At 35.8% G+C, this 23,067-nt stretch overlaps 1 long non-coding RNA gene across 5 annotated transcripts in view; it reads left to right on the top strand.

The window, feature by feature from the left end:
* Window positions 1-15,488, top strand: part of LOC147908200 (uncharacterized) — a 160,809-nt gene extending 145,321 nt beyond the window's left edge. For 4 of the 5 annotated variants that reach the window (XR_015546521.1, XR_015546522.1, XR_015546519.1 and 1 more), the window contains exon 4: window positions 7,995-15,488. This is a non-coding gene — a long non-coding RNA (uncharacterized LOC147908200). Of the gene's footprint in view, window positions 1-1,722; window positions 4,422-7,994 lie in introns of those variants that run through there. The other variant, XR_015546524.1, reaches the window with a different exon arrangement.
* The last annotated feature ends 7,579 nt before the right edge of the window (window positions 15,489-23,067 follow it).

Here is a 23,067-nt window from a genome sequence, read left to right as displayed (position 1 = left end):
TAGATATTTTCAAGATTATGATAGATTTGATAATCCCATAGATGTGTCCATAGAAATATCAATCCTATATCTCGAACCATTCAGAAGTTATTTAGGTAGCCCGGAACTTTTTTGGCAGACACTTATGTATGTATATATATATATATATATATATATTTATTTATTTATTTATTTATTTATTTATTTATTATATGGCAAATAATGGAGAATACTGCCTTTTAAGTTTTTTTGTTGGTATATAAAGGTAAGGCGAGTTTCACGCAAAAACATATAACATGAACCATACACCATCCATGTGTAAAATTGGTCGACAAAAATGAGACAGATGGACGCGAAGACAGCCAATGTCTATTTGCGCCTTCACGTTCCCTCTCTCTGATTTTACTTGACCATATTTGATATACGGATTTAGATACGGTGTAGTCTATGTTGGTGCATGCTTTATAAATGTGATCAAAAATTTATTATTTATCATATAAATGAAGAGTTTTATTATATTATATGTAAAAACGTGTTAAAAACATGTACAAATTATAGCATTATTTTAATTTTTAAATAACATAAATAAGCGTGTTGCCTTAAAATTATACAGGAAGAAAAGGTTACCTGCAAATCTGACTGCATTACACACACACACACACACACACACACACACACCCACACACACACACACCCCCACACCCACACATACACATACACACGCGCGCGCACACAGATTTGCAGGTATCTTTTAAAAGACTTTTGATCTTTCTGAATCTTTTTGAACTCTATTTCTGAATTACCGCTTTCTTATGAAAAAATGTTATATTTCTACAAAGAACTTCATAATTCATCTATGAAAAAGAATAAGATCTATGAAAAAGATAATGATAAAAACTTGCCTACTAAAGATTTCTAAGGGAAGGAAACTCCCTTTTCCTCCCTTTCCATTTCAATTTTTCTCATTCATCTTACTTGAAAGAAAAAAACCAATGAAAGAAAAAATGGTAGTGAACAAAAGTAATCGGATACAGGTGTCTATTCTTTATTAATGGAATACATTGACAAAATTTGTTTCTTTTAATTCTTTTTTTTCTACCTAAAATTCTTTTCTAAAATATACAGTCATAGAATCAATAGATATTTTTCAGGTAAAAACGGAAATCGTCACACAATTTCAATCGTTAAGCCTCTAACCATCTATAATAACCATAAACATTGAAATAACACCACTCTTAATGAGGTTAATTAAGGTTTTGGCAGTCCTTAATCTTTGGTTTTTGGCAAAAATTTTTATTTGTAATAATTCATCAGGTTATCACTTTAACTCTGAGCTATATGAGAAAAGGGAAACGTAATCACCGCTTTTAATTCTCGGCTCATATAAACATCACATTTTACATATTGATTCACGCAACGAGTAGTAGAATACCTTTTACCTTACTTTTTCTTCTCTTTTCGTACTATATTCTTATATTTATATTATTATTACGCGCGAGTCATTTTGCAAGATATCTGTACTATACGACCAGGGAGTTAACTTTCCCACACAGCGAGCGTACTAACTCATCGTACTCGCGGCACATATTTATCACTTTAATTCTCGATGCTAGGTCGAATTTTGCGGTGTCGCTTAACAATTAGCAACGATACATCAAGTCCTGCATATGCTATTAATCTTCATCAATGGCATCAGCATTCCTTCCTCTCTCGATATGTCCATATCTTGCCGTCTGCCTGCAGGTTGATCGAACGCGGCGTTGATCGTTTTGGCGTCTGGTACGTCGTTTGGTCATCAGGGAGAACCAGTGCTGGCTTTATCAGCTGTGCCAGAATTGAGACGCGACTTCATCGAAAAAGAGATGGAAGGAATACTCACACAAGGAAAGTTACGTCCGTGTGTGATCGCGCAGCGCTGAATGGCTTTAGTGTGAGTTCTCTGCAGTGATATCCCTTTCATTTCCTTTTCAGGACCGCGTCTGGACTGTAACATCACTAACCGAGCAAAATTATTTTAAATTTTTTAATAATGCAGGTCTGCGTTATGACCATATTTTTAAAAATAAAAATGCGTATAATTAAATTCATCGATATACCGTTCTGACTACTAGAATTGTTCTTTCGTTATCATTTCCTCATTGATCCTCGCGGAACTATCTCGAGAAACTATCCCGTTCTTGCGATCACAGTTGCGATCAAAATTTCGCGAGGTCACGTGTTACCACGTGAGAATCTGCCTCGGCGACGAGGTCCGCGCGCCGCTATGCTCCGCGCCCGTGCGCGGTTGGTTTAAGCGCGATTAATCTTCGTTAAGTAAGCAAGCAAGCAGGCCCTTCCACTTCCATTCCGTGCGAACACCCCGCACATGAGGTACGATCTCCCACACACATATACAGGCGCACACCATCGACACCTCGCGCGTATGGTGCATCATGAGTAGCGAAGCGTCTTGTCCGATCTCCCTCCAGCCGTTTCTTTCCTTCTTCCTTGTACCTTCTTCATGTACTTCCTTCTCGCTCTCATTCCCCCCTCTCTCTCTCTCTCTCTCTTTCCGTTTCTTCCAACGTCGTATCTTTTCTTCACGTCCGTGCCCGTTTAGTTATGCCAGAGCGGTGTGTGTACACACATCGGGGCGCTGATTAAATCTGAGTAATTAAGGGAGTTAACCTCGACTTAACTTGACTTAACGCAGTCACGCCCGCTTGCCCACCCCTCATATTTGCGCCGTTTACACGCGCTTTACATTGTTCCAGTGAAGAGAAGAAGGAGAGAGAGAGAGAGAGAGAGATGGGGGGAGGGGGGGGAGAAAGAGAGAGAAAGAGGTGCATACCTCCGCCTGTCGTCATCTTCCTTTACCTCTTTCATTCTCCTTCGCCCTCTTTTACCGTCCCAAGCCTCATGTATGCACGCACGCACGCTCGATTCACAGTTAATTGCTATGCAACGCTAATTACACAGCTCGTGCTAGCCGGAGAAAAGAGTGCGCGCCGTTCCCGATGCAAATTAAATGCGTGGGCTCCCAATCGCGCCGGAGTTGCGCGAGCAGCAGAATTGAACTTTGTTGGCTGTCGAGGAAATGGCGATTGGGCGTTGGTTAATTAGGGTCTCCGTGGTTTAGCGGACGTGATTAGTGTCCGTCGGGACGCGCGCGTAATGGCCGCGTAAGATTTATTTCCGTCTGCCGTAGCGTGTGACACGCATCGAACGAACCCATATACTCGTCGTATAACGCCAGGCCGATTGTATAAGTTTCAATCAGACCTCCACTCAGCCAATACTTTCACGTCCAGGCGTAGCGCGGAAGTCGCGCAAGAATGTAATTCCTTCATGTAATCTAATAATATAATTAGCTCCAACTCCTAGCTAGAATATTAATCCTAGCCAGAAAAAAGTTTTGTTCTCAACAAATTTGCGACCATATCACTTTGTACCACGTGAATGTAAATTATCTCGAAAGGCTGCATATATCTCATAACTGAATAAAATTATTACTCTTTTCAATATCTGACGATCATAGAAATGCTAAGCGATAAATCTGATAGAAAGAAATTATTCACGGTAATCGAAGTTTGCCAAAGAATCCAGGATCGACATTGCAACATATCTTCGGTTGGTAAGAGAAAGTATATATTTTGCATGAGTCCAGATTCTACAAATTACACGGAAACATTTTAAAGTAACAACAAAATTAAGTGTTTACTGTTTACACAACTGTCTTTCGTGTTTCTTATACACTCGTCCTCAAATTTATTTATCGATTGTTCAATCATTGTGGCAGTATTTCCTTGTCATACTTTCTCGTATCATAATATCTTATATTACTTCGATTTCCTCACGATTGCTTATTGGTTACGATCCCACTTATAACTGTGTTCACTGAAATCGCGCATGCTATTAGAATTCTAGGATCTAAAAGATTCACGATTCTGATTTCGAAGTGTATGGTTTCTCTAGAAATCTGAGATCCATTCCAGTGAGCTCTATAAAATACTAGAGTGAGCAATTGAAGAATGGGGGTGTCTTAATTCTTAGATAAGGACACTGTAATGCAAAGTTAGTATTTTGTGTCAAAGGTTCATTGATCGGCTAGTGCGCTATTTTACTACTGTAAGTAGAAAAACCAATATTGTATTTACCTTCCTTTTCTCCGTCCGGGCTGCAGTTTTCTATAGGAAATTTTAGTATAGGAAATGCTTGCTCCAATATATTTTAGAGCTCACTAAGCTCACTGTTGTTGCCTGCCTTATTGTGTGATTTAACTCTTTTCGTATAAGTTACTCCAGTAATCTATAATATATATGTATTATTTGCAACAAACAGCGTTTATTTTATTTACTCGAAATTTATGAATCATATCACACTTGATTTGATATTTCCTAACTTTACGCAACAAGTCTTCTCTATTTCTTACTCCGAGACGTGCTCATTTCTAATTGACCAAATATACACATTCGAACTTTCCTTAAAAAAAAAAAAGCAGGGTTAGCAATGTTACCTCATAAAAATAACTCGTTACCGTTATCGTTACTCAAAAAATGTAACGATTCGTTACATTTTCGTAACTTTTTTTTCTTAACACTAATAGAATATTATATGCAGATTTTTTTGTAATCTGCATTACATACACATATTTAATTTGTGAGATATGACACAGAAAAAGTTTTATTTTAAAAAATTAAATATACTGTAAAGATTATATCTGAGTTAGTCTGTACGTGTGAATATAATGAAAAAAAGGCGTCGTGATTTAGACAGCCAATCAGACTGTTAATATTTCATCTCAATTTTCTAGGGCTATAGTTACTAAACTTTTAAAACGTAGAAATAAAGTAATGATGAAAGTAACTAGTGAAATCATTACCGTTACTCCAAAAATGTAATTGGGTTACCATGAACGTTACTCGGAAGAAAATGTAACGTCATTACCGAATTACATTTGTTACCGAAAAAAGTAACTTGTAACGGTAACGACGTTGCAAATAACACATTACTTGCCAACTCTGAAAAAAAGTTATATAGCAGATAAAGTAAAAGAATTCAGGAATATCACAAGAAAATGGCACCGAACAGTTGATTATCCTATACTACTGTCTAATTCTCTTACAGTATTCTCTATCGAATTTTTATTCCTCCACGGAATTCTGAGGCAATATCTAAGACATTATCTTTTTGAAAACGATATAATAACATTTTCCCTTGGCTGCACATTAAGTGTGTATCAAAATCGTTATACACAAATTGACGTAAAGATGTATGTTTCATATATACCGTTAAGTAAAATATTTTGTAATTCGAAATATTTGCATTTTTTATACTGAAATTAAATAAGTACAAATAACTTTAATATGCACTCACTGTGCACTAATACAGCCAAGGGAAAACGCTACAAGATGAAACAGGTACCTATGAAAATAGAAGTAGTCAGAGCTAAATAATGAAGTAGTTGCTTGAAAAACGAAAAAGCTAGATTCGATTCTCGACAGTGCCCAGTGATATTTTTTCTCGTGTTATCGCCTACAGTAGCATCCGGCGCAACTTAAACAGACAGATCTGATCGATCTGTAGAGACACGCTCAGAATGAAACTCTTTAACCAGTCGATCTTCTGACATCACCTATTGACATAAACCTCCGACATCGGCATAAACTAACGCACGATTTCGAAACGGCATCATCGGCGTCGCGACGCGCATGGGTTCCGCTCGCGCTCGAGCATAGGAGCAGAGGTGCCTCGCCTAATTAGCCCGGTCGAGTATTTCCGTCGCGTGACGTCACGTGAGCCCGTTCGTCTGGCCCGCGGCCAGCCTCTCTGCCGAACTATAAACCATATTCACACCCACGCTACACAATTAGCCCGCGCCTCACAACCCGGGGAATTATAATATCCACGGAACCCGCGCGCGTTCGGTCGTTCCACGCCGCGGTACGGCGCGGCGTCGCGACGCGCGAGGGGACGCGAGGGGACGCGAAAGCATGGACGACGACGCTGTACAAACTACGGGTTAGGAAACGACGTACGTAATATTTTCTGCAACAACGATCGAGATCGTGACATTAAAAAAACAAGATGCGAACGCTCCGTTCTTTGGAGTGCGCCTCGCAAGTACGCGGAGTATCGGGAGTATAATTGTCTCGTTGGTAGCATCTACGATAATATTTCACCGACGTATCGCGGCGTATTAATTATTGACGCGATAACTATAGAGGAAAAAAAAAAAGTTGTGCCGCCATCATTACAATAGACCAACTGTCGTAGGAGCGTATATATGTTAGAGTAATATACAACGTGAAATTGTCTTATGCATTTTTCGCACACGTCTTCTTTCTTCTTGCTTTTATTTTTTTTTTTTTATTTTTTTTTATTTTTTTTTTAAGACAATTGCGCCTGGATGTTGAGAGGAAAGTAAGAAGTCGCGGAGAGAGAGATTTTTAAATTTTCCTCATTTTGGCAACGACGGCGACTCTGCCACGGATTTTGTTGTAATCTCACCTACGCCTTCCCTCTTTCTGCCGCGCGTCGCGCGAATACCAAGTTTTGACTGCATTCACCTCCCTCCGCACCTCCCTCCGCCGCTCACCGACCACCCCCGACGACGACGACCTCGAGACGCAAATATGAACACGCGCGAGAGCCCATAACGTCGTTTCGTGATTGCGAGAATTCTCGATTTTTCTGATGCAAATTGTAATCGTAGATTTTCAGATATTCACAGACTCACGATTAGTCAGTACTTTTTTCAAAGGGAGAAAGTACTCATCTCATAAATGCAATCACACACACACACACATATATATAAATAACTGTAGATAAATTTAAAAATATATATTTTCTTTATTATTTGAAGTATTTTTAATAATTTAATAACAGAGTTTAAGAATGTTACTAAGTAATTACTCAATATTATGCTGAATTATAATTTAAAGAAGTGATGATTGATGAATTATTTTATTGGTATGGAGGATGGACTGGAAATCCTTTAAATTAACCTGCTAATTTATTTTAGTATCTCATGACATTCCGGTTTAACCGAGCCAAATCTTGATAGAGATTAATGGACTTTGGATATATGTTTTGTCTACATTGATTTAATCTATTATTTTGGTCGCATCATCGTATTGTGTCATCTCTAACTCATTTTGGTTTTCATTGGCATGCTCTCTCACTTATCGTTAACATTAGTTTTCCTCCATGAATGCTGCTTTGTAGTTTATTTTAAACGATATCTATCAGCAAGAGCTTCAACTAAAAATACTAATCCGTGAAAGCAGGGGAGAGGGCATCAAAAGTTGCAAATAAATTATTTTATAATTAAATTTGTTTAATTACATAATAATAACAGTTTTGAATCTTATTTTATCATGTTTTCATAACTTTATAATTTCTTACAATTTTCTATTTTTAAATTTCAATAAAATCTTATACAATTGTGCCATGTGTTAAGTTTTTAAATAAAACTGAAATCTACTTTTCTGAAATCCCCCTATACGTTTTGCTTAAAACGTAAGACTCGAATCTTAAATGTGTAGTAGAATAGTGTCGTAAAACTGTGGAAGGTAATACTATGGAACCGTAGGGGAAACATCCCCTCAGAATGGCTTCCCTATCGAGACATCGAGCACATCGGATAGTGAATGCTACCAATTTTAAAGTTGAAAGATCGTTAGAAGCTTGTAAGAGCATTGAGACATCTTGTCTTGAAATGTTACGAACGGAAAGTAAAATTACCGTTAACGATTTAAATTGATGAATGTATCAATACAGAATGAATATTAAATCATATATGGAATTTTGCTTATGTAAATAATAATTATTATTTAAATCACGATGTAACAGAATATAATTGAACTGAATTATAATAATAATTTTATAATAATAAATAATTTTATATTAATAACGATTTAATAATAATAATGGTGGCATATTGTTTTTAATTGAAATTTTAACATTTTTTAATACGTAGTCTTAGACTAAGTTTACACTGAGATACCTATTTTGCAGCCTGACCTATATTTTAGGTCGACCTAAAAACTAAGCCTGACCATGGAGAAAATAGGTTTATCATCTTACACTTAGTTTACACCAAGCCTAAACCATCTACATCTTGATTTACACCAAGAAGCCTAAATAATTGAAAGTCGAATTTGAAGTACTGAACGCGGCCTAAATGTACGATGTAAACGTATATACAGCCACTAATTTTAAAATAATAAACATATGTGTGAACAAATAAATAGCAGAAAATCATTTGTTGCTTTATTTTCGCTTAAAATTACAAATATTTCTTACAATCTAAAGTGACATTAATTTCTAGAGAGCGAGGAGCTAAAGAAATAATTTCTAATCTATAGAGAATCTAATATCTAATATAAAATATATGACCGCCAAAGTAAATAATGATTGGCGATCTTTCGCTCGGTAGACTACAAAATATGACAATCAAACAACTCGCGAATTGAATCGACACAACATGCGGATCATGAAAGCGTGAATTGAGGGGAGCTGATCAAGCATCGACATCGCAACTATTGCGAACGCTATTCTCGCGAAGCGGAAGCGGAGTAGAAAGGAGAGAGCGACGAGACACCTTGGGGATGAAGGAACTGGAGAGAGTATGCCCCTCGGATCCCTTCGACTCATGTCGGTGGATGAACGGAGAAGACGCGGGTATACAGAGGGATGCAGGAAGATAGGGGAGGGTGAAGTGCTTGGGGGGGCGGAAGTAAGTATTGATTCAGATTCAGCTAGTTAGCTATGCTCAGAGTCGGCACCTACCCCGCCTGGCATCCACCTTCGGCCTTTTCTCCACCATCTCTTCACTTCGACCCTCCTTCCTCCCCCCCCCCCCCTCCTCTCTCTTTCTCGCGATCTCTGGGCATTCCGCGAGAGGGTGGCCGCTCCGCAGGGCGGAGAAGATTCTCGAGTGGAACAGGGATTGAAACCGGGGTAGGGGAAGGAGGATGGAAAAGGAATGCAAAGTAAGAGTGGGGCGCACCGGGTGCGCGGAAAGAAACGTGTGGAAATTCACGGAAAACCTGGGTGACACCTTCCTTTCCGGCGATTTTGACTACAGACGTACCGATGAACCATCCCTTCTTCATGCATCTTCTTTCGCCTCGCCCACCATTCACTTCGTTCTCCACTTAGGAGCCTATCGTATTGAATCTCTTTGTATTCCCTTGACAACGGGATGGATGCACTTCAAGTGCAAGCGGATGCGAGATAATGCACAGGTCAATGTTTCACGAAAGAGACAAAAAGAGAAGAGAGAGAGAGAGAGAGAGAGAGAGAGAGAGAGAGAGAGATTTCGATGAACGTATACGCTTCTTCTCCCGGTGAACACGATTTTAGGAATCACGCGCGAGTTATACGGAAACAAAATAATCTCCTAGCTATTAATAAATTTAGAGAAACAGATAGGGATTATTATTTTAGATGGAATAATGCCAGAGGACAGAGAAATTTCGGCGAATTGTGTCCTCTGCGACCAACTTGAGCAAAATAATATTTTGCCGTCGTTAATTGTCACAGTTGCTGTCTACTAATCTCTAAATGACATGATAAAATTATCAAGTCATTTATATTTTAAAAGACCGAGATATAATCACGCTATAATTTTGTACAACCGTGCCTACGATGCAATTATACTTATACAATTGTGTCAAATTATGTACAGATATATCCTTTATTTGATGTGCCAACAGAAAGATAACGAACATGTTTGTGGATATTTTCTATATCGCTTAAATATCGCTCTAGAACGCTATCAATATTGAGTGATAAGTGCAATATTATTATTGATACATAAATTTTATGTTCGAGAAAATAAAGCCATTTTTAATTAATATAATACAATATTTTATATATTTCACATTTTTAATAACAAAATATTTATAATTTAAATCTTTCTATAAGTATAAAAAATATAATTATTAATTAAAAAAAAGTTTTTCAAAATGTTTTTTAAAAGTGTTTTTTTTTAAGTTTTATACGCGTTTTAAAATTATTTTTTAAAAGCATCGATTAAGCATCTAAACGTGATCTTTACCAATCCTAATTATATCTATACAATCAGAAAATTAAATAATTGACTGTTAATAATCAACATTTATTTAACGCGTATTTACCAATAAAATATAACACAAAATTGTTTCAAAGTTTAAATCATTTATCATCTGTTATAATGCAGCTGATCACTTCTAACTGAAAACATAATTTAACGCTCAATGATCTCGTTCACTTGTACGTCAAGCTTATACATATGATAGTTTTTTAGGATTGATAATTATAAATTTTAATGGAAGTTTTAATTAATCGCCGGGCCGCTCTTATGAACCAATAACGGAAAATAACACTTTTAAACACAAATTTCCAGGCAACGCGTCGATTGTGATACCTTGCTATTGTTTTTCCCGCATTTCATTCTCAAAGCTCACAGCTTTACGGGCGTCTCCATCTCACGGATTTTTCTGCAACCAAGGGGCGTCGCGACGCCTTAGCAGCTAATAAGAGACGCTACCGGACCGAGACGCTTGCACTTGCGTCATGGCGCTCGCTGCGGATAGATCTTTGCGAATGAGATACTGATTCGGTGAAGACTTGATGCCCTGAAATAAATTGTATAATATCACTCAAAAAAATATTTTACCATTCAGCAATTCCGTGTTAAATCAATAGTATTATCTTAATTGAAAATAATTTTGTTAATGCAATAACACCATTAATAAAATAAATACTTATGCTCTTGCTTTAATAACATTTTATTTATTTCATTAATACCGTTGTCAAATCAATAAGATTATTTTTAATTAAAATAATGCTGTTGAAACATTTTTTTGCAATGTAAAATCTGCATTACTCAATGACGTGTAATGCTGGACTGTCTTGGCGCTGAATGAATATAGAAAATGGAGGATTATTGCAAGTTTAGAGACATCACCTGAATGTGTTTCTAAAATTTTCCCTCTTTAAAACAAGGAAAAAAATGATCGTTTTGGGTACTTCTGAAAGTAGTTTGTGACTAAAAACAAAAAGAAAGAATAGAACTCACTGGGCTATCAGAAAAAGAGTAGCACGGATGCTTAATTTTTTATTAACATGTTCTGTGCTGTGCTAGTTTTTTTTTAGGTAATTTCGCCTCCACGCTACGTCACTGTTTTTTTCATGATAGGCAGTTGCAAAGTAAAAACCGTAATATTTTTGTTTGGGTTTATTATATTTGTTAATTAACAATTATTTTATAACGATTTAAAAAATTACAAAAATTATTATAAGTAAAGAAGAAAGTCCAATGTACGTGAAAAAAAAATTTTCTGAATTTTAATAGATGTTTCTTTGAATAATCCTAGTGGAATATTTACTAAATATAAACACATTTATTAGATACAAGAATCATTAATTTGATTTAATAAAACTATTATTTTTTTCATTTATCTAAATATTTATTTAAGTAAATATTCCGCTAGGACTATTCAAAGAAATATATATATTATAATTTTATACATTTCTTATCTATGTACTGAAAAAAAAGTTATTAAATTAAATTATGATAAATATTTCTTTGAATATTGCATTAGATGTCATAATTACGTATCCACATGAAATAGAAATTATTTTATAATTAAGTACGTTTTTTTTTAGCCAAAATATCAAACGGCCTAAATCGATAAAATCATCATATAAAAATTTTTTAAACTATAACTTACAGATCAAAAATTCTGGGGACGCATACAAAAATGTGTGTAAATTAACAAAATTAGTTAAAGCAGTCGATAAATAATTCATATTTATTCATTAGTACTTTGAGCAAAAAATAATTTGAAAATAAATAAATAAATACAGAAATGTTTTTATTTAAAATAACAAATTTTATTATAAGTTTATTTAGAATGTACTTACGTGTTTTTATTGATATTTTTAAAATATTAGTAAAATAAATGAATACATAAATATAAAACATTAACGAATCCAGATTAATAAAAGAATAGTTTACATTATTGGTTTTTACTTTCCACCATCGTAAATCAGCCAAAAATCACATTTTAATATTGATTGAAACTTTAATGTCTAAATAAAAAGAATTATTTCTCTGAACGCTTGTGATCATTCTTGTGATGCCTTAAGAAAAGGACAATTCGGGATAAAGAAGAGCAATCCTTATACCTAAAGAATAAAAAGTCTGGAATAAGAACTGGTAAAGATGAAGATGAGGATCTTTCCTTAATGATCTTGATTTTGATCTTGATCTTTATATGCTATCATAGTCCTGAATGAATTTTAATCTATTAATGACTTTCGGTCATTATTTATTAAAACGTTATTTATTAACAGAAAAGTTTAAAAAAATAACATTTTATTTCTGTCACATACAATATTAAAAACTACCCTTCCCTGCTTACGTAGTGATAATCTCCATGCAATGGGAGGTCCTCATTCCCCTTCCCCTTTACCTAAAGGCGTCCGACATTAGGCAAAGGTAGTTCCCTACGTTCCCTCGTAAGGTTCAGATTCCGACCCGGTTGCTCCTTAGATGTCTTGTCATCCCTGTTTAATGTTTGATAAACAACAAGAATGAGAGGTGGGTGAGAATCTGATATTCGAAGAGAGAAAGTCTAGCTTTACCTGCCTTTTTGATGCTGAAAGGACTTTTTGATTCTGAATTACTTTAAAAGGAATAGCATTGGTTACGCATTTTTGTAAAGCATAGAAATTTTTCATTTTTCACATTTCCGCTCAGATAAAAATTACGTAATTAACACTCTGCGCTAGACTCTTCGTGTAGACACACGCATATTTAAGGATATTTATTAATTATTAATTATTATGAAAATTGACAAATGCAAAATGACATTTCTTCTCACAAGTTTAATCCACTCTATCTACACACGAGTGCTGTATCAATAACTATCGAACATTCTGCAATTATTTTTTCCCTTTCTGTCTCTTCAAACTGAAATATCATTCATGTAATTATTATGATAATTTTTCTTGTTTCATTCGTGAATTATCTCGCAAAAATAGTTCCATTAAAATTTATACATGAGTACAGCGTATGAGACATAAATCGGACTGTAATTTAATAAATGCCCACGGCCATTTATTAATCCCTCTACTATCACTATACTGGTACTTATCGTTTAACAGGTAATACCGGTGACGCGCTCATCGATCGTAAAAGTAATCCTGGACCAGCAAAACGCTCCGTTTCTATGCACACAATTGTATATTTATTAAGCCATGTCGAATGCGACAAGATTTATCTTCAGCTGAAGTAAAAGACGTTGATTTAAGATCGCAAGCACGTATTATAAAACAGCGTATGTTATCGTTCTCTTTTCCGTTCTCTCGCTTGCTTGTTCCATCCTCACCATCCCCCCTTTTTTTTCCGCCGCACATTAATTGATCCTCCGTGATTTATATAAACAGAAATAGATAATTATGATCAAAGATACCTACCTGCCGTTCCAACCCTGAACGACTTTATTCACAATTGCAATTTAATGATCCCCGATATCGATCATGCGAACAAACACTGCTTAGCGTTTATCCGTATGAGAGAGAGTGAACTCCGAATGAACGTCCGTCACTTTTACGAGGCACTGTTTCTTCGATACGTTGTTAATTTACATGTTTGCGGTAAGTGATTTTTCCCGTCACGGTGATTTATACCTGGCAAAGTGCGCTTCACAGTACTTATATAGTTTTTAGTCCTTCCTCTCTTCTCTCTCTCTCTCTCTCTCGCTCGCTCGCTCCCATTTTTCCCCATCTCCTTAATTATAGTCACCGATTGCGCAGTCAATGCCGCTATCGTCAAGTATTCTATTACTGTGCACTGACATCCGTAAACGTCTTCAGGTCGATCGCTTCGTATTTTTATACCGAGCTCGTTGATCTAATTTTTTTTAGGAAGAAAAGCCAATATCGATTACACTTGCGTGTTGTAACTTATTTCTGATTCATATGCTGTATCTTACTAGAAACTTTGATGTGCTTTTAATAATGATGAATGTGAATTAAGATTTTTTTCAAAAAAACATTGTTTTATATTTTTGTTCTTTTGGTATCTTCCTTATAACTTTTATTATATTTATTTTCAGCATTTATTATTAATTTTTTTTCTTTCTACATATTTTGCTTATTCACAGTATATTTTATTCTTTTTAAATATTCATTATATATATATATATATACACTTTTAATTCATCAGTGTACTGTACATTCAATTAACATATATTTGAAGCATACAAAAACATATTTATCACACGTACACCAACTTTCTTAATTTAAAAAGGAATTATCTTGCTGGCGCAGCTAAATCATTTTCGATCAGTGTCCTACAATTATCGAACTGACGTCTATCGCCTATCGCACGATCATCGGAATTGATATCGGCGCGAAATCATTACTGTCCGCGAACTATATTGGCTATAATTTGCGTAACGATAACAATCGGCTTTAAGTGGAACAATAGGCTGCCGTGACGATAATTAGTGCCACGTACTGTCTGTCGTGATGACAATTGTAACGGTAGCAATGAGTAAATAGTACATTAACAATGGCCGTCGATAGCGCAATATTAGCGGCTGGGATAATTCTACGTTGTATCCAACCGGCTTTCATATATTCGCGAATAAACGAAGATGTACGATGATTACTGGGAAATGGCCGTGACGTGTATGTGGATTAACCCGCTCCAAAGCATACTACAAATACTGATAGGAACGATAATAATTCTTTATTGCTTCTCGATATCTGCATCGATATAGATTGTAGTGACAGTTAAGACAATTTTAGTTATTCTAGCATTTTTTTATTCTTCAATCGGCATGAACTATAATTACAAGCATAACACACTATCGTACCTCTTTTGATCTTTCATTCTATAAATAAATATATAGTGTAAATATTTAAATGAAAAGAAAGTAGGAAAAGTAAGAGCGATGAATTAGAGAAAATAAAGAGTCTTAGATTTTTAGCCGTTTGACGCACATGCAAAATAATTTAAAATCTATTCGATCTCGACGCGAAACGTCGGGCACGAAGCACTTCGAGAAACATTATTATAGCAGGAAAAAAAGAATACAGCAAGCGAAAAGGATAAGAATCGGCGATTCTCGTTTCATTTTGTGGGACAACGGGTCAGCTTCTTTCTTTTACAGTGTTCACACATATATAGCCACGCGCGGAAAGAGAGACTGTGTGCATATTCGAGACGAAACGCTCTGAAGGCGGCTCGACGACGCACAGTCGACCTTTATTGGAATATTTATGGCGCCTGGCTGTACGGGACGAATTTTTATCGATCCGTTGTGTTTGCCGCGCCGTCGATGCCGGGTTCGGGTTTCGATCTCGTCGACGGAAATCGCGATATTTATTCATAAGCCTCGGTTAGAGCGCGCGCATCGTGTGCATAATAAAGCTCGCGGATTGCTCGACCAGCTGACGCTCCTCCGTCTTTCAAGAGCCTGCTTTCATGAACATGACTTGAGGAAAAATAGCAACGAAAAAAATAAGATTCGGGAAAATCGTACGGCACGTTACTTGGCAAGTTCCTTTTTTTCTAATCCTTCCATTACCGTTCGTTATTTAAACGGATAACTATATCAGGTCACAGATCTGTCGTTTAGATAGCCGAGTATGCCTACACATCCTTTTTACATTTGTTTAACACAGTTTGATAAAAATTTATAGATGGTTATCTAATTCTATGACAAAACATATTCAACAACTTCCTACATGTATTACCAATCTTTTATACAGCCGAATATATGTATACATCCTTTTCACATTTTTCCTCGCTCAATTTATTTATTTGTCATAGTTTTGTCAACATAATCAACATACTTTTATAAAACTTTATTGGAAAATTTGGAAGGTGTCTTAGCCGAATATATCTCTTAAGTTCGCACATCATATTTATCATGTAGTTTAAGTACATCCGGAAATGTGGAAAGATTCCAATTCTCTTACATGATATTTCTAAGTTCTTGAACATTATAATTTCATTGGCCGTGATGATACTCCAATTCGATGATGCTGTTGTATTTTTCCACCATTCCTTTCCTTTTACTCTCTCGCTTTTTCATTTTTTTGTTTTCCCTGTTGGAAAAGTACGGTCCTCGTAACGCCCACAAACCTAGAATGCTCCTACCGTGGGTGTTATTAAAAATTAGGGAGCAGGCGTCAGTTGCAAGTCACCCGATCTGAGTGACTACGCGAGGCGCTTACGTAATTAAAAAATTACAGGGCCGGCGTGCCCAACGGTTCGTTCCCTATCAAGGAAGTGAGATGAAGAAACACCCAGTCCTGTTCCGGGGACGAAAACGGAAGTTTCTTTCTAGTTTCATTCATAGAACCAAGAAGCTATGTGACGTCACAAAATGCTGGATTGGCTTTCCTCCTATTTTTCATTTTTTAAAATTGCTCTCAATATAAACCTTCATTCCATCCCAATTTACATTTGTCTTTGAATTTAAACGTTCTTTTAATGCGTTATAAATGTCTAATTATTTAAAGGCAAGAGTAACGAGAGGATGCTTTTCCTTTGTCTTCGACTAACTTGTTGTACTATCAGGATTACTGGATTACTGGACACCCTGCGTATCCAGTAAGAAAGTGAAAAGGATTTTGATTGGTACAGTATCGAATAGCCATCGGCAATCGCAATAATACGTGCATCGTACATCATTTACTAACTGTATCGCAACGTTTCGCGTAAATTACTCATCGCATCGAGGACACATCCAAATAGAGGCGAACGCTCGTCTACGATTGAACCATCAATAAATTTCCCGTTGATCAGAGAACTGGGTCAAACTTGTACGTGTGAGAAAAAAAAAAGATTTTACCTCGTCGCGATAAATGTTTTTCGCAAGAGATCGATTTCTCAATTGGCGTTAGATGAGATCGATTAACCATTTCATCTACTAATCGCGATTACAAATTACAAATTGTAACGTGCAATATTAAAGGGAAGAAACGTATATGTGAGCGTAACGTACTCGTGATAATGGGGATCGAATATGCAAGATGAAGCAGCAGGAATAACGAACAAAACGAAAAGGGCGAAGAAGGAAATCACTACACGCGTGCACACCGTGTCTTCCTCAAGGCGCAACTCGCGCAGGCAAATCATCCTGGCCAATCCCTTCATCCGTGATACTCTAATATCGGATATGGCAATAAATTACGTATCGACCTGGAAGCAAGTTTCACCCCCTGCCACCACCGAGCAGCCCTTCACCTCGGAACGGCACGAAAGAACCTCACCCCCTTTGCGCCGCGCAGGCTTGGGGTACACGAGAACGGGCGGAGCCATATAATCACACTTAATGACACTCGATACGAACATGTAACATCGGCATTGCGCGAGATACTAGAACGATAAGAGACGTGTTTCGGGCGCGTTGTAAGTTTTCAAGACGCGCGCCTCGGCGAGGGCTCGAATGCCGCGTTCGTGTAACCTACGCGTTACCTCTTCTTGAGTTTCGTCTCCTAAAATGCATATGTAAAGGTTCTTGCGCGATTATCCTTGGAACCCACGCGAAGGATTAGTCGTAACCTCGAGCGTTCTTTATTACCGCGTTACGTCCGTAATATCACGAAACTTTGCGCAACAAAATTTCGATTCAGATCCTAGCTTGTGTTTCTTCTCTACGTCAAGCAAGTGTCCTGTAGATACGTCAATCGTGGAAATCACCTATAGATTTCGAAATTAAAGTGTACCTTTAACGAATCGTTTTCGAGGGTCCACTCCATCGTATAAAGCGATTGGACGCGTCGTGAAAATAGCCGTATTGATATAAATTATATTAAAAAGCGCAAAATATTTCGAAGGAAACGAAACATCGGATTTTGGCCGAAATTGGAGCAAGAGCATCGCGAGATGGAGTGCGTCGTGTGTAAAGAGCATACGTGTGTCGTTTCCTATATTAGCATTAGTCATTATCTTATCCGGCTGATCAGCCTGTACTAGGCATATCGAGCTTGTATCTCGGTTATGTCCTTCGCGCCTTCGTTTGCACGCAAACGATTATTGGTGCCCCGCCCTGTATATCACGAACATTCCTGGATCAACAGCACGATTTGTGATCCTCATTTTTATTTGGAAATTAACAAACGAAACGCACGGTGTAACTACATTTGTCACTGTACTCAATCGAAACGTTGAAAACACAGACTATATCGAAGATATATAATATTTTAGTCAAACTAATGTCCGCTCACAAAGTTATTCATATTAAAGCTTGAGCTTTTTCGCACTTTAAGATGACAGTAAAATACGTTTAAATCACTTAACCATTTCCGAGCTTCGATGTAATCCGATTTGGAAGCTTCTGGATTTGTATTGTTTTCTTTTTTAACATCTGCATTGAAACTTTTAAATTAGAGGCAAATCTAATCCCGTTAACGAATGCATAAAGGTGTTCCTGTCTCTGGTTTTATCCCTTTCTTTCTTTCTCTTGTTTGCTACGGTGTCCGCTTCTCTCGACGTACTTGCAGTAATTCCATTTTACTGCATGGCACTCAGACACCCATCAGGGGTTAGACCGGTTCGAGACAAATCTCGCGCCCGTCCTGGCAACGTATAACATAATCGGCTCACCAGAATTTACCTGGAAACTAGAAATAGTCATACCGCTTAACGTGGCAAATTAGGGTCGTTTGCTGTAACAATGAGAAGAAAATGGAAAGATCCTTTGAGTTTACTTGTTGTGCTTAAGAAAGTTTTGAGAAGGTAAAATCATTGTACAATGCTGAGTATAGATTTGCATTATACTTTGTGGTCCTGCGTATAAAATTAACGACTGTCTTCAATGTGTGACGTCGCACTAACGAGAAAAAATATTTGTTTAGTATTTATTTCATAACTGCGAAAAGCATATTTTTTTTGCGATAAATTATTTTTGCACCTAGAAATAGGCATCTTGCTGCGTTACAGGCAGTTAAGGCAATGTATTGTGGAATACACAGTTTCACATAAGTGAAATTCTTATTCTCTGTTCCCTATTTCCATTTCTTTCGTTGTGCGCAGCCCTTTTTCTCAGATATGAGAAAATTTACTCCCGATAGAAAGTGGCAATCAATTATTGAAAAATGCATTTACCGTTAATTGTAGTAACAAAGCAAGGGAACAGTTAAAGATTATTAAGACAAATAGGATCGTAGCAACGTTTAAACATTTGACAAAGACAAATTTAGATTTCTAAAGATGTTAAAGTATTATGTAAGGAACGCTTAATAATTTTTGTATATTTATTAAAATGATGAAAATTAACCCACAAGTTCTCTCTTAGTACTTCACAAATCATTGGCATCCCGATGAACGAAAAGTGAACTAGTTTCATGCCAAGGATCACTGATCCCTCCCGACATAGTACTTGTCTAGTCGGACCGACAGACCGGGTATCGCCGACAGTGACGTCATCGCCCTTTCGTTTTATCGCGAGTTACGGTCGCGGGCTTACGGAAGGTCACGGCTACTCTTTCCCTCCCTCCCTCCCTCCCTCCCCCTCCTCCTCTCTTTCTCTCCTCTCTTTTTCTCTGTCGGTTCCCGAACGATTTCACCGACGTATATGCCGTGACCATGCATGGCTGTATCCAAGCTCTCGGTGGTGACTACGTGGAGGCTCCATACACGCGAGAGGCCCCGCGCGTGTGCACGCACACGAGTGCTTGTCCGTGTGCACACGTGGTGTATATACACCTAAGTACATAAGTATAGCCATAACCGCCAACTTCGTGAATGGAGGAGCGACGGACGATCAATGCCCCTTTACGTTTATCTACCGCCTTTATGTGCGTTCCGCGCGCTGTTCCGCAGTCGGGCTTTCTGGCAGCGTGACGTAATCAGCGATACAGTCAAAAGCACGGCATAGAGTGCAGATATATGCGACTAGGAGAATGGTGTTCCTCGAATTAAGCTCCGAGAAAGTAAATCGTTCTACAACGCTGAATACAGATTTGCGAAGTAATACGCAATGTTCTCGTAGCAATAAGTATACTCGTACTGTCGTCCAGACCAATAGAGAGAGAATGTAACAATCACTAAATAAGTAAATCTGAAGTATCATTTTAAGAATGTAAGAGTACAAGTATGAAAGCTATTACGATATCTACATAAAATATGTATAATACTAAAAGAAATAAAACATTTCTCTCTCTTCCTCTCGCTCCCCTTCTCTCTTTCTTATTTTACATCTTTGTTGAACATTTATGTTAACATTTAAGAGAAAAAGAAAGAAATATTTATTATACGAATATTATTACGGTGGCAAATATAAAGGTAAACAATTATTTTGTAAGACTTATTTTTGTAAAGAGAGAAATAAAGAACTTCGATAAGGGAATTGATATACTGGTATTAAAAACAAATTATTGTTAAATGAGAAAAAAAATGGAGAAAGGAAGAGGAAGAAAGGGAATGGACAAAAAAACCGTGGTAAAATGACTTAAACGTTTGGTTAAAAGTGATAAGGAGCTCAGAATAGTTCGTGTGTACATGTTACTCTCAGTTGTGCGTATTCTGCATTCTTCGCGCATGTTAGAGGCAACACGATACATCCAACTACACTACATTGAACAAACTCGAGAATGTACAGACTATAGACTATTGTAGTTTATACCTTCGATCCGCGAATACACAGGATTACCAGCACCGTAGTAACTGTGTACTCATGCGTTTACAAACTATTATTATCTTACAGTCGACGCACGTTTATGCCCTATGTCGCAGTTGGTCTGATCGATGCTTTATATTGTTCTGACGAGGAAGAGTGCCCGGATGAGACTTGTTCGAGTTACTGAACTTCATGGAATAATATCGAACGTCGTATCGCGATAGAATCTCATTAATACATCGAGAATAGAAACTCAGCTCATATAAGAAAAAGTACAATCACTACTATTTATTAATATATATAAATAACTTGTGATTATATATTCTTTCATCTGATCATTAATAAGAAATTATTAGTTGATATTCTTATAATTTATTATTCTAATATTTGTCGCGATAATTTAGTATGCATAAAACACTGTGCACGTTAATATTATCTTTACTACATTATGCAATCACACAATTTATATATATATATATATATATATATATATATATATTAGGTGTTGGAATTAATTCGTAGCGTTTTTTAATGAAAGAATGTTATTTATTTCACATGAGCATTAAAAAATACATTAATGAAAGTACTTCCCATCACTTGTAAAACGCTACGAATTAATTCCAACACCTAATATATATAATTAATACTTTATAAACAATATCTTAAATATCTTTATTTATTTAAGATATTGTTTATTTTAAATATCTTTTATTTAATAAATATCTTTATTACCTTAACAAGTGTCTCCGTGCTGTATTAAGGATTGGAAAAGTATCAAGTTCACATAAGATGTGAAGATGTCTGATTATTATGGACACAACACTCGCGTGCATTCAAAGATACAAACTAAATTCACTAGACAGTTTTTTTTAACATTTTGCGATGTTGTAATAATAAGATAATAATTAATAAAGCTCTGCGAAACGTGTATTTACATAAAGAAGGTGTGTTTGCCTGCAAGCGACACCAACAATACTAACAACTACAATGCCCTGTGCTTTTCAACTACGACAAAAGTCGACTCAACAGAAATGTTTAGTTCAACTGTGTCTTCAGAGATGCTAACATGATCAGAATTTTTACATTGAATATCATTTATTTTTCTAAATGATATTCCATGATATTCCGTGATATTCTAAATGATATTCTAAGTGATAGGAAATTAATGATTTTGTGGTTACATTTGGAACATTCGGATATATTCGAAAACGTTGGTGTATTTTCTACTAACTAACAAGGTGACAAAAAATTCTTCTGAATAATCATCACGATCATCATCATCGTATTTTAATTCGATGGAAAAGGTATGGAATATATACTTTTTTATTTATTATTATTGCAAAGATAAATATCGATACATATATAAATTAACAATTAATTTAATAACATATTGATTATTTTTGTGCCACGTGGATTTTACAATATATTCTTAAATTGACTAGCTACAATATAAATATTATATTTTATTTATATTGTAGCATTTATTTAATATTTATACAAATAAAAATGAATATAATAATTAATGATTAAACTTGTACTGGTATTTATTATATTCTTGATTAAAAAATATTGCTATCTTTTCTTGCGTATTCATCAATATAAAATTATTTAATTGATTAATAAAATTAATTAATATTCCACATTGAATAAATGTTAAATAAAAAATAGAACTTTGCTAAAATTAACGTTTACACTTGGCAAATTTTTCAATTCGATTTTTGCTAATTAAATAATCATTAACTTAAGTGATGAAACTGAATGCTAAAACTAATTCTTCATCACTTAAGCGATGAAACTGAATGCTAAAACTAACTCTTCACACGCTAAAACATGAAAAAAATTAATATGGAATTATACATCCGTAAATATCACTGTTACTGAGATACAGCTACATTTATTAATAGGGGAAAATAAAAAAATAATATTTGTTATTATTTAATAGTATTTATTTCCAATTTTTAATTATAACAAATGTTCGACAAGTGTTTCATTTGATTCAATACATGCTTAGATTCGACGAATTGCGAATAGTGTCACAAGCATCAAAGATGCGTTGATATAGTATATATTCGATTATTATCATAGCAACTATACATAAAAATCATATCTACTTTTTCATGAAATAAATAGTTTGCCATTGCGCTAACTTTTAAATAAATGAGCAATAATTGAAAAATGTATTTCTTGATACGTAATGTAAAATACGGAATGAGAATAAGTGCTAACATTTATATAGGCTTTTCCTATATAAATGTTTATAAGCTATTTATAAGCTGAACGAAGAAGTTACATCCTCCACTCCCCACGATAGTGCGGCGCGGCAGCGCTTAGAGAGCATAATAAAACATTTTAAGCTATATCTCACAATCAGTAACAGCATGGATTTGCGAACATATATTCATATAAACTTTTTTTCATGTTTTAGTAGAGAGCTTGGTCCTGAAGTTTGTTACTTTATTTTAGATACGCCGTA

The sequence above is a fragment of the Acromyrmex echinatior genome, chromosome 10 (genome assembly GCF_024713525.1).
Source record: "Acromyrmex echinatior isolate Ae372 chromosome 10, ASM2471352v2, whole genome shotgun sequence".
Lineage (NCBI taxonomy): Eukaryota > Metazoa > Arthropoda > Insecta > Hymenoptera > Formicidae > Acromyrmex > Acromyrmex echinatior.
This window is presented reverse-complemented; position numbering and strand designations above follow the sequence as displayed.